We start from the raw sequence: 10,133 nt of genomic DNA on the forward strand, positions 1-10,133 counted from the left end.
TTAGGCTCGTGGAGGCAGAAGCTGTGCACAACCTCATGGCAGCAGAGGCCGGGTGTCCATACTCGGTCCCCAGCCATCACTATTTCTCCAAGAGTCGTCTCCGCCTTCCACAAGCACGGGTCCCACAACATTACCTGTGCCCTCCCCAGTGCACTTACTGGGAAGGACCGCCTAACCACAAACACGTGGTCAAGTGAATGTGGCCAGGCACGGTACAGAGCCAGTCCACAGCTATAAGGTGAGTTGGATTTCACCACAGCAATATTTTTTAGCTTGGTGAAAGGACTGACTTCTGGGAAACCGTGTCTACTCTGGCTGTCATTTCTCTGTCACCAGGTTCCGCCCAATGTCACACACGACCATGCCTGGCTGTATGTTCAGCGGTGAGAGCCACAGATCAGGCTGCTGTATTACAGCTTTCAACAATTCTGCAGCGGTGGGCAGTTTGTCACCTAAGTATTAAGCATGTTATCTTCAGCACAGCCTGTTGCCGCTTGGCCAAGGCAGTGCTGCAGTGCTTTCAGCTTGACTGATGTGGTCTTTGGGAGATGGAAGCCGCACTGGAGGAGGAGGTGCAGAAGCTGAACAAAGTGATTACATTGAGGTTACATTGGAAACTCTGGTTTTTATGCCAAAGAAAGATCCTACTGTGTTTGTTTTTACGTTATTTTTTAACCCCTTCGCGACATTGGGATTTTCCATTTTCGCATTTTCCCATGTTCCCAGAGCCATAGCGTTTTTATTTTTTGGTCAATATGGCCATATGAGGGCTTATTTTTTGCGGGATAAGTTGTACTTTTAAACGCCATTACTAGTTTTACCATATCATGTACTGGAAAACGGGGAAAAAATTCCAAGTGCAGTGAAATTGCAAAAAATATGCAATTCCACAGTTGTTTTTTGTTTTGTTTTTCTTTCCACGTTCACTGGATGCTAAAACTGACCTGTCATTATTATTCTCCATGTCCTTATGAGTTTGTAGACACCAAGCATGTATAGGTTCTTTTTTATTTACCGTAAGTGGTGAAAAAAAAATCCAAAGTTTGATAAAAAAAATTTTTTTAAAAATGGCGCCATTTTCCGAGACCCGTAGTGTCTCTACTTTTCAGGATCTGGGGCCGTGTGAGGGCTTATTTTTTGTGCACCGAACTGACATTTTTATTAATACCATTTTGGGGTACATCCGATGTTTTGATCCCCTGCTATTGCATTTTATTGCAATGTTGCGGCGACCAAAAAAACATAGTTCTGGCATTTGGAATTTTTTTCTCATTACGTCGTTTACCGATTGGATTAATACTTTTTCTATATTGAAAGATCGGGCGTTTCTGAATGCAGAGATACCAAATATGTGTATGTGGGGTTTATTTTTTATTATTTTATTTTGAATGGGGCAAAAGGGGGGTGATTTTAACGTTTATATTTTTTTAATTTTTTAAATATTTTTAAAAACTTTTTTTTTTACTTTTTGCATGCTTCAATAGTCTCAATAGAAGACTAGAAGCAAAAGCTGTCTGATCACCTCTGCTACATATAGGTGATCAGCAGATCACCTCTATGTAGCAGAAATGCTCCTGTACTATGAGCGCCGACCACAAGGTGGCGCTTATAGTAATCTTTACAGGACAAACATTGGAGTCTGCTGCAGACCCAGGGTTGTTATGACCACGCATCGGTGACCAGTCATCATGTGACGGGGTCACCGATGGGCGGGGCTAATGCCACGCTTCTGGCACGGCGATGTTAAATGCCGCTGTCAGAGATTGACAGCGGCATTTAACATGTTAACAGCTGTGGGTGGATCGCGATTCCACCCGCGGCTGTTGCGGGCACATGTCAGCCGTAATAATCAGTGGTGGTGGAGGATCAGGATGAAGAGAAGGAGGAGGACAAGAGCAAATAGCCAAAATCAAGAAGCATATACCCATATGTGGGTGTGAAGAGGTGCATGGGAATACACCTCCCAAAAAAAACCACTGGATTTGAGTTTATGTTACGCTGCTATCATTCGGCGGTGATGAAAAGTCCAGCCCTTGTTCATTTTTATAACAGTCAGCCTGTCAGCATTTTCAGTTGACAGGCGGATGCGCGTATCAGTTATAATTCCACCAGCGGCACTAAAAACCCGCTCTTATAAAACGCTAGCGGCAGGGCAGCCCAGGACCTCCAAGGCATAGAGAAACAGTTCATTCCACGTATCCAGTTTGGATACCCAATAATTAAAAGGCACAGAGGAATCACGGAGGACGTTGGTACGGTCGGCAAGGTACTCTCTCAGCATCTTCCCAAACTTTGCTCTCCTTGTGAGAGTACCCCGCACCTCAGGGCCTGTGCGATGAGAGGGTCTAAGAAAACTCACCCAGAACTTTGACAGTGTTCCCCTGCCTCTGCTGGATTGCATTTGTGCCTCTCTCGCCTGTACTCCTTGGTTTTCCAATGAACTGTGACCTTTGCCACCAGTGTTTTCAGATGGGAATCTTTTAAATAGTTCTGTAGCAAGGGCCTTCTGGTACAGCCCCATTTTTGTAGACCTGTTCGCCTCAGGAATAAGAGATATAAAGTTCTCCTTGTAGCTTGGGTCTATAAGTATCACCAACCAGTAATGACTGTCACCCAAAATTTTGAGAACGCGAGGGTCATGGGAAAGGCAGCATAACTGTCTTGCCTAGACGACTGCTAACAGGCAAGACTTCCGTGTCCTCACAAAGAGGATGACTGACCATTCTCTCCTCCTCCTCTCTGTTCTCTGGCCATTCACGCTGAACAGACGGTATGACACTTGTGCAGGTAGTACCGTCTATAGCGCATGAAACTAGCTCCTGTTATTCCTCCTCCTCTTCCTCATTGTCACCCAATCCACGTTGGGATAAGATGAGGCTGGGCTGTGTGTAATCACCCTGTATGGTTCCTTGCTCCATCTCATCGTGCTCTGCTTGCAATGCATCCTCTTTGATTGTGAGCAGAGAGCATTTCAGAAGAGAGAGAAGCGGGATGGTGACGCTAATTATGGCGTCATCGTCGCTCACCTTCATGGTGGAGTCCTCTAAGTTTTGGAGGATGGTACATATGTCTGACATCCACATCCACTCCTGAGGTCTTATGTGTGGAGTCTGAACTGAATACTGACAGTCTTGTTGATGCTGGTACTCAACAACTGCTCTCTTCTGCTCACAAATCATTCATCTGCACTGTAGAGTTCCAACGCGTGGGGACATCACACACCAGTCTGTGAGCCGGAAGCTGAAAACGCTGCTGAAACACGGCAAGGGCGGTAGATGCTGTAGGTGACTTTTTAAAATGGGCACACAGGCGGCGTGCATTAACAAACAGATTCCGCAGCTACAGGTAGGATTTGAGAAACCACTGAACCACGAGGTTAATCACATGGGCCAGGCATGGTAAGTGTGAGAGGTCGCCTCGCCTCCGAGCCACCACCAGGTTCCGGCCATTGTCACATATGACCATGTCTGGCTGTAGGTTCAGCGGTGTGAGCCACAGATCTACCTGCTCTTTCAGAGCTGTCCACAACTCTTCAGCATTGTGCGGTTTGTCACCTAAGCATATGAGCTTCAGCACAGCATGTTGCCGCTTGGCCCAGGCAGTGCTGCAGTGCTTCCAGCTTGTGACTGATGTGGTCATTTCGGAAATGGAGGCTGAAAAGGAGGAGGAGGCTGAGGAGAATGGGATGCAGGAGCTGTAGACTGTGGGGACAACCCTGATTGACCTAGGGCCCACAATCCTTGGTGTCGGGAAGACGTATTCCGTCTCAAGGTCCGACTGGGTACCGGCTTCCACTATGTTAACCAAGTGTGCCGTCAGCGAGATGTACCATCCCTGCCCACAAGCATTTGTCCACGTGTCAGTGGTTAGGTGGACTTTACCGGTAACTGCGTTGTTGAGGGCAAGGCTAATGTTTTGGGACACGTGCTTGTGTAATGCGGGGATGGCACACTGGGAGAAATAGAGGTGGCAGGGGACTGAGTACCGAGGGACAGCCGCCACCATCAGGTTGCGGAATGTTTCCATCTCCACGAGCCTAAAAGGCAACATTTCGAGCGCAAGCAGTCATGAAATGTGGGAATTTAGTAATGTGGCCTGTGGGGCTTTGACTGCGTATTTGCGCTTGCGTTCCAAGGACAGGGGTATGGACAACTGAACACTGCGCTGCGATAAGGACGTGGACGTGCTTCCTGATGCTGCTACTTGAGAGTGTGCAACGACAGGTGCAGGGCAGGAGGCATCTTCGCATGCACCATGGACAGGAGATTGGCTTGCATGCACAACAGCAGAAGAAGCAATGGTGCCACCCGCAGACACTGTTCCTGGACCCTGGGGTTCAGCCCTCAAAGTCGGGTGCTTTGCTGCCATGTGCCTGATCATGCTGGTGGTGGTCAGGCTGCTAGTTTTGCCACCCCTGCTGATGCTCACCTGGCAGGTAGTGCAAATGGCCTTTTTGGGGTTATCGTCAGAGTCTTTAAAAAACAACCATACTCGGGAAGAACTAACAGTTGTACTGGCAACTTTCTTCGTGTTGGTGTTACAGGGAACGGTTGCCTGCCTTCTTTCTGCGGCCACCACACTGCTTCTTCCTACCTGTTCTGGTGCTCTGCCTTCCTCCCCCTGTGTGCTGCTGTCCTCGCTCTGCATGTCCTCCTGCCAGGTTGGGTCAGTTACTATATCATCCACCACCTCGTCTTCCACTTCCGCACTCTGGTCCTCCTCCTGACTTTCTGGCAATTGTGTCTCATCATCGTCCACCTCTTGTGACACTTTCTTATCATCGCCTTCATGTGACCGTGGCTGCTCAAATATTTGGGAATTGCTATATGCGATCTCCTCTTGTCCCGCTTCAAGTGGACCAGGCGAGAGGCCCGAATCTATAAGTGGGAAAGTGAACAGCTCTTCAGAGTGTCCAAGTGTTGGATAAGTTGTCTCTGGGCACTCGGCATGGTGGGAGGAAGGAGGTTCAGGGTGAATAATATGCGGTCCAGACTCACAGCTACTGAGACTTGTCCGTGTGGAAGACAAGGTGGCGGTGGTGGTGGCTAAGTGACTGGAAGCATTATCTGCTATCCAACCAACAACCTTTTCACACTGCTCTGTGTTCAATAGTGGTGTGCTGTGGTCCCCTATTAATTGGGACAGGAAGGTCGAGCAAGAAGATGTGGGTGTTTGTTGTGGCACAATTTCTGCTTGCCCACGGCCTCGGCCTCTGCTTGCACCAGCATCACCATCACGTCCAGTTCCCCATCCCTTGCCGTGTGCCTTGCCCATTTTAATTGGAGGACAATATCTTCCACGCTCACAACAAATGACTGAATTTGGAGAGAACTTATATGTGATCCGTGTGACGGACAAACCACAGTTTTAAATACCTGGCCTGTAGGTAACTATTTTGAACAGCAAACTGGTCTCAATTGCTTCACTGACACACTGAAACAAATTTTTAATGGAGGCCAGAAATGGCAGTATTTTCTGAAAATGTACAGTATATGTGATCCGAGTGACGGAGAAAACACAGTTTTAAATACCTGGCCTGTAGGTAACTATTCTGAACAGCAATCTGGTGTCAATTGCTTCACTGACACACTGAAAAAAAAATTTAATGGAGGCCAGAAATTGCAGTATTTCCTGAAAACGTATATGTGATCCGCGTGACGGAGAAAACACAGTTTTAAATAGCTGGATTTTTAGCACTGTAATATGGAAAGGACCTGGCTGTATTCTGCAGTGCCAACAAGAGAATGGCACACAAAAATGGTGTTATCTGGATTGCTTTTTAATCAAATAATGAGGATTAAGATCCAAAAAAAATTATTCCTGGCCCCTGAGACCTGGGCCTATTTCTAGAAATATAACAGCAGCAGCAGACAGAACTGGAATGGAGCCTCTTGTGCTATATGCACTTCAGTCTGCTATATACCCTGCCTGACTGATATCTCTGCAGATGGATTAGTTTGTTGAGATGGATATGTGTCTCTAATATAGTTTGGTACACCTACACTAACTAGAAACAAGCACATCTCTCCCTAGCTGAGCAGCAGCTCTCCTAACACTGCCTGATTCAGGAGTGACTGTGATGAACATGGGGGTGCCAGGTCTGATATAGACCTGATGACGCTGTGCGGCCAGCCAATCACTGTAATGCCACAACCAGGGGAGGAGTCCTGAGGAGATAATTTGCATATTCCCACTGCATTTTGGGGTAAGTGAAGAGTCTCCGCGAGCTCAAAGAACACTGGATTTTTGCTGTTGGAGCTGAAAAGAGGACATCGTCGCGCATTTTGAGGTTTTTTTTTAAGCTTTTTTCACTGTTTTCAGAACATTAACAATAAGAACATGGAAGAGTCCAGGAGCCATTTGGTGAGCTGCATATCCTGCTACATGTTCACAGACTTGCCAGTGGAAAAGCCAAACTTCACATGCCAGAAATGCAAGCTTGTGTCCCTGTTGGAGGAAAAGTTGCGAAATCTAGAAGAGAGGTTAACTACCTTGAAAATCATTAAGGAAGGTGAAGAGTTCTTAGACAGAGCAGAATTATCTCTTCATGATTCAGAAAGAGAAGAAATTCGATCTGCACCTGATGAAACAGAGGAATGGAAGCATGTGACCCAGAGAAGCAGGAGGATCGAGAGGCAGTCAGCACCCATACTGCTCAGGAACCAGTACCAGGCTCTCACGCAGGAGAACCATGAAGAAATACAGCAAAATAAGACTTTGCCAGCAATGAAGAACCTTGTAAGCCCTCAGAATCCTCCTGGATGGAGAAAGAAGAATGTTGTGAAGAAAAAACGGAGAGTGGTGGTCATGGGGGATTCCCTGTTAAGAGGAACAGAGGCCGCTATCTGCAGACCAGACATAACCTCAAGAGAAATGTGCTGTCTTCCAGGAGCAAAAATTAAAGATGTGTCTGACAGGATATCAAGACTCTTCAGACCTACAGATCACTACCCATTCCTGCTAATACATGTGGGGACAAATGACACCGCAAGAAAGGACCTGGAAACCATCTGCAGTGACTTTGAAGACTTAGGCAAGAAAGTGAAAGAATTGGGAGCGCAGGTGGTCTTCTCATCCATCCTCCCAGTGGATGGCCATGGAACAATGAGGTGGAATAAGATTCTACAGGTGAACAACTGGCTACGTCGATGGTGCCGTCAACAAGGATTTGGATTTCTGGATCACGGAATGAATTACCTATACGATGGACTACTTGCTAGAGATGGGGTGCACCTTACGAAGACTGGAAAACATGTATTTGGAAGTCGCCTTTCTACACTCATCAGAAGAGCTTTAAACTAGAACAATGTGGGAAGGGAAGCAAAAGGCCAGAAAAAGCCATACAGCTGACAAATACTATTGAGATCTCTGCTACTGGAAGTGGAAAGGAAGAACAAAGACAAAACAATTTAAATAATAAAAATATGGGAGGAAGAGAAACCAATCACAAACTAAAATGTTTTTATACAAATGCACAAAGCATGGGCAACAAACAAGGAGAATTGGAACTACTAATGCAGGAAAAGGAATATGATGTCATTGGAATCACTGAAACTTGGTGGGACGATACACATGATTGGAATAAAAGGCTAAAAGGCTACAACTTATTTGCAAGAAACAGACTTGATAAACGAGGAGGAGGTGTTGCATTGTATGTCAGAAAAGCGTATATCTGCACAGAGATTGAAGCTTCAGAGACTGGGAGTTCTGTGGAAACTGTTTGGGTAAGAATACAAGGAGAGAACAACGGAAAGGACACCATTGTAGGCATTTACAACAGGCCACCTGGGCAAGCTGAAGATATGGATGAACTCTTTATGTATCAAATGACCAAGTTCTCCAAAAAATATGACGTAGTGGTCATGGGAGATTTCAACTATCCAGACATTTGTTGGGAATCTCTCTCAAGTAAAACTAACAGGTCAAGCAAATTCTTATCCTCTCTTGCTGACAACTTTATCTTCCAAAAGGTAGGGGAGAAAACAAGGGGATCTGCTACTTTGGATCTAATCCTTATAAACAGGGAGGAAATGGTTGAGGAGGTAAAGGTGGCTGGGACCCTAGGAGGCAGCGATCATGCTATTATAGAATTTTGGATAACTAGAGGAGGAAGACATGTGAAGACTCAAACTTCAAGGTTAGATTTTAGAAAGGCAGATTTTAAGAGACTCAGAAAGAGAATAGGAGGGATCCAATGGCTGGATGTCCTTAAGGACAAAAATGTCCAGGAAGGATGGGAAATTTTTAAAAATGAGATTCTCAAAGCACAATCGTTAACAATCCCGAAAAGTAGGAAGAATGGGAAGCATTTAAGGAAACCAGGATGGATGAACACAGAACTTAAACACATGCTAAAAAGAAAGAAAGAAATGTTTATTAAATGGAAAGAGGGAGGCATATCTAAAGAAGATTATAATGCAGTCTGCAGATCCTGTAGGGCACGTATCAGGTTAGCTAAAGCTGACAATGAATTAAGGCTTGCAAGAGATGTCAAAAGCAATAAAAAAGGATTTTGGGGGTATGTCAAAAGTAAAAGAAAAGTCAAAGATGCTATAGGATTTTTACAGGATGAAAATGGAGAAATGGTAAGAGAGGATGTTGAGAAGGCCGAACTTTTTAATTCCTATTTTGCATCTGTTTTCTCTCAGAAAGAAAATGTAACATCAACTGATCTTCACTGTCCTTTTAAAGGAATAGAGGAATCCAAGTTATCTGTAAACAGAAAGATTGTGAGGGAATATTTAGCTAACATAAATGAGTTCAAGTCTTCAGGTCCAGATGAATTACACCCCAGAGTACTGAAGGAGATCGTAGAAGAAATTTTAGAACCACTCTCCATAATCTTTGAAAATTCTTGGAGAACAGGAGAAGTCCCAGAAGACTGGAGAAGAGCAAATGTTGTTCCTATCTTCAAAAAGGGGAAGAAGGTGGACCCAGGGAACTATAGGCCGGTGAGTCTGACTTCTATACCAGGAAAGATCTTTGAACAAATTATTAAACAACATGTATGTAAGTACATGGATAAGAATGAAGTGATTAACCAGAGTCAGCATGGGTTTGTAACTAACAAGTCATGTCAGACTAACTTAATTTCCTTCTATGACAGAATCACTGACTGGGTGGATCAGGGAAATGCTGTAGATATAGTATATCTTGACTTCAGCAAAGCATTTGACAAAGTATCTCACACCATCCTTATTGAAAAAATGACCAAGTATGCAATGGACCAGGCAACTGTTAGGTGGATTCATAACTGGCTTAGTGATCGGACTCAAAGGGTGGTTGTAAATGGCTTCACATCCAGCTGGATGAATGTCTCAAGTGGGGTACCACAGGGCTCCATCCTGGGACCTGTATTGTTCCATATCTTTATCAATGATTTAGATGAAGGAATTGAGGGTAAACTGATTAAATTTGCTGATGACACAAAGCTAGGAGGGATAGCTAATACTAGAGAAGAGAGAGAGAGGATTCAAAAAGACCTAAATAAACTGGAGCAGTGGGCAGCAACCAACAGAATGGTTTTTAACAGGGAAAAATGCAAAGTACTACATCTGGGCAATAAAAATGAAAAAAGCATATACAGAATGGGAGGAATAGAGCTAAGCAACAGTACATGTGAAAAAGACTTAGGTATACTAATAGATCATAGACTGAACATGAGTCAACAGTGTGATGCAGCAGCAAAAAAGGCAAATACAATTCTGGGATGTATTAACAGAAGCATACAGTCTAGATCACGTGAAGTCATTATCGGTCTTTACTCCTCTTTGGTCAGACCTCATCTGGAATACTGTGTACAGTTTTGGGCACCACATTTTAAAAAAGACATAGACAAACTGGAGCAAGTTCAGAGAAGAGCGACCAGAATGGTGACTGGTCTGCAAACCATGTCCTATGAGGAACGGTTGCAGGATTTGGGAATGTTTAGCTTGCAAAAAAGAAGACTGAGAGGAGACTTAATAGCTGTCTACAAATATGTCAAGGGCTGTCACATTGTAGAAGGATCATCTTTATTCTCATTTGCACAAGGAAAGACTAGAAGCAATGGGATGAAACTAAATGGGAGGAGACACAGATTAGATATTAGAAAAAACTTTTTGACAGTTAGGGTGATTAATGAGTGGAACAGG

This window comes from Phyllobates terribilis, unplaced genomic scaffold (genome assembly GCF_046119375.1).
Source record: "Phyllobates terribilis strain yellow unplaced genomic scaffold, ASM4611937v1 Scaffold_11__3_contigs__length_659146591, whole genome shotgun sequence".
NCBI classification, from domain to species: Eukaryota; Metazoa; Chordata; class Amphibia; order Anura; family Dendrobatidae; genus Phyllobates; species Phyllobates terribilis.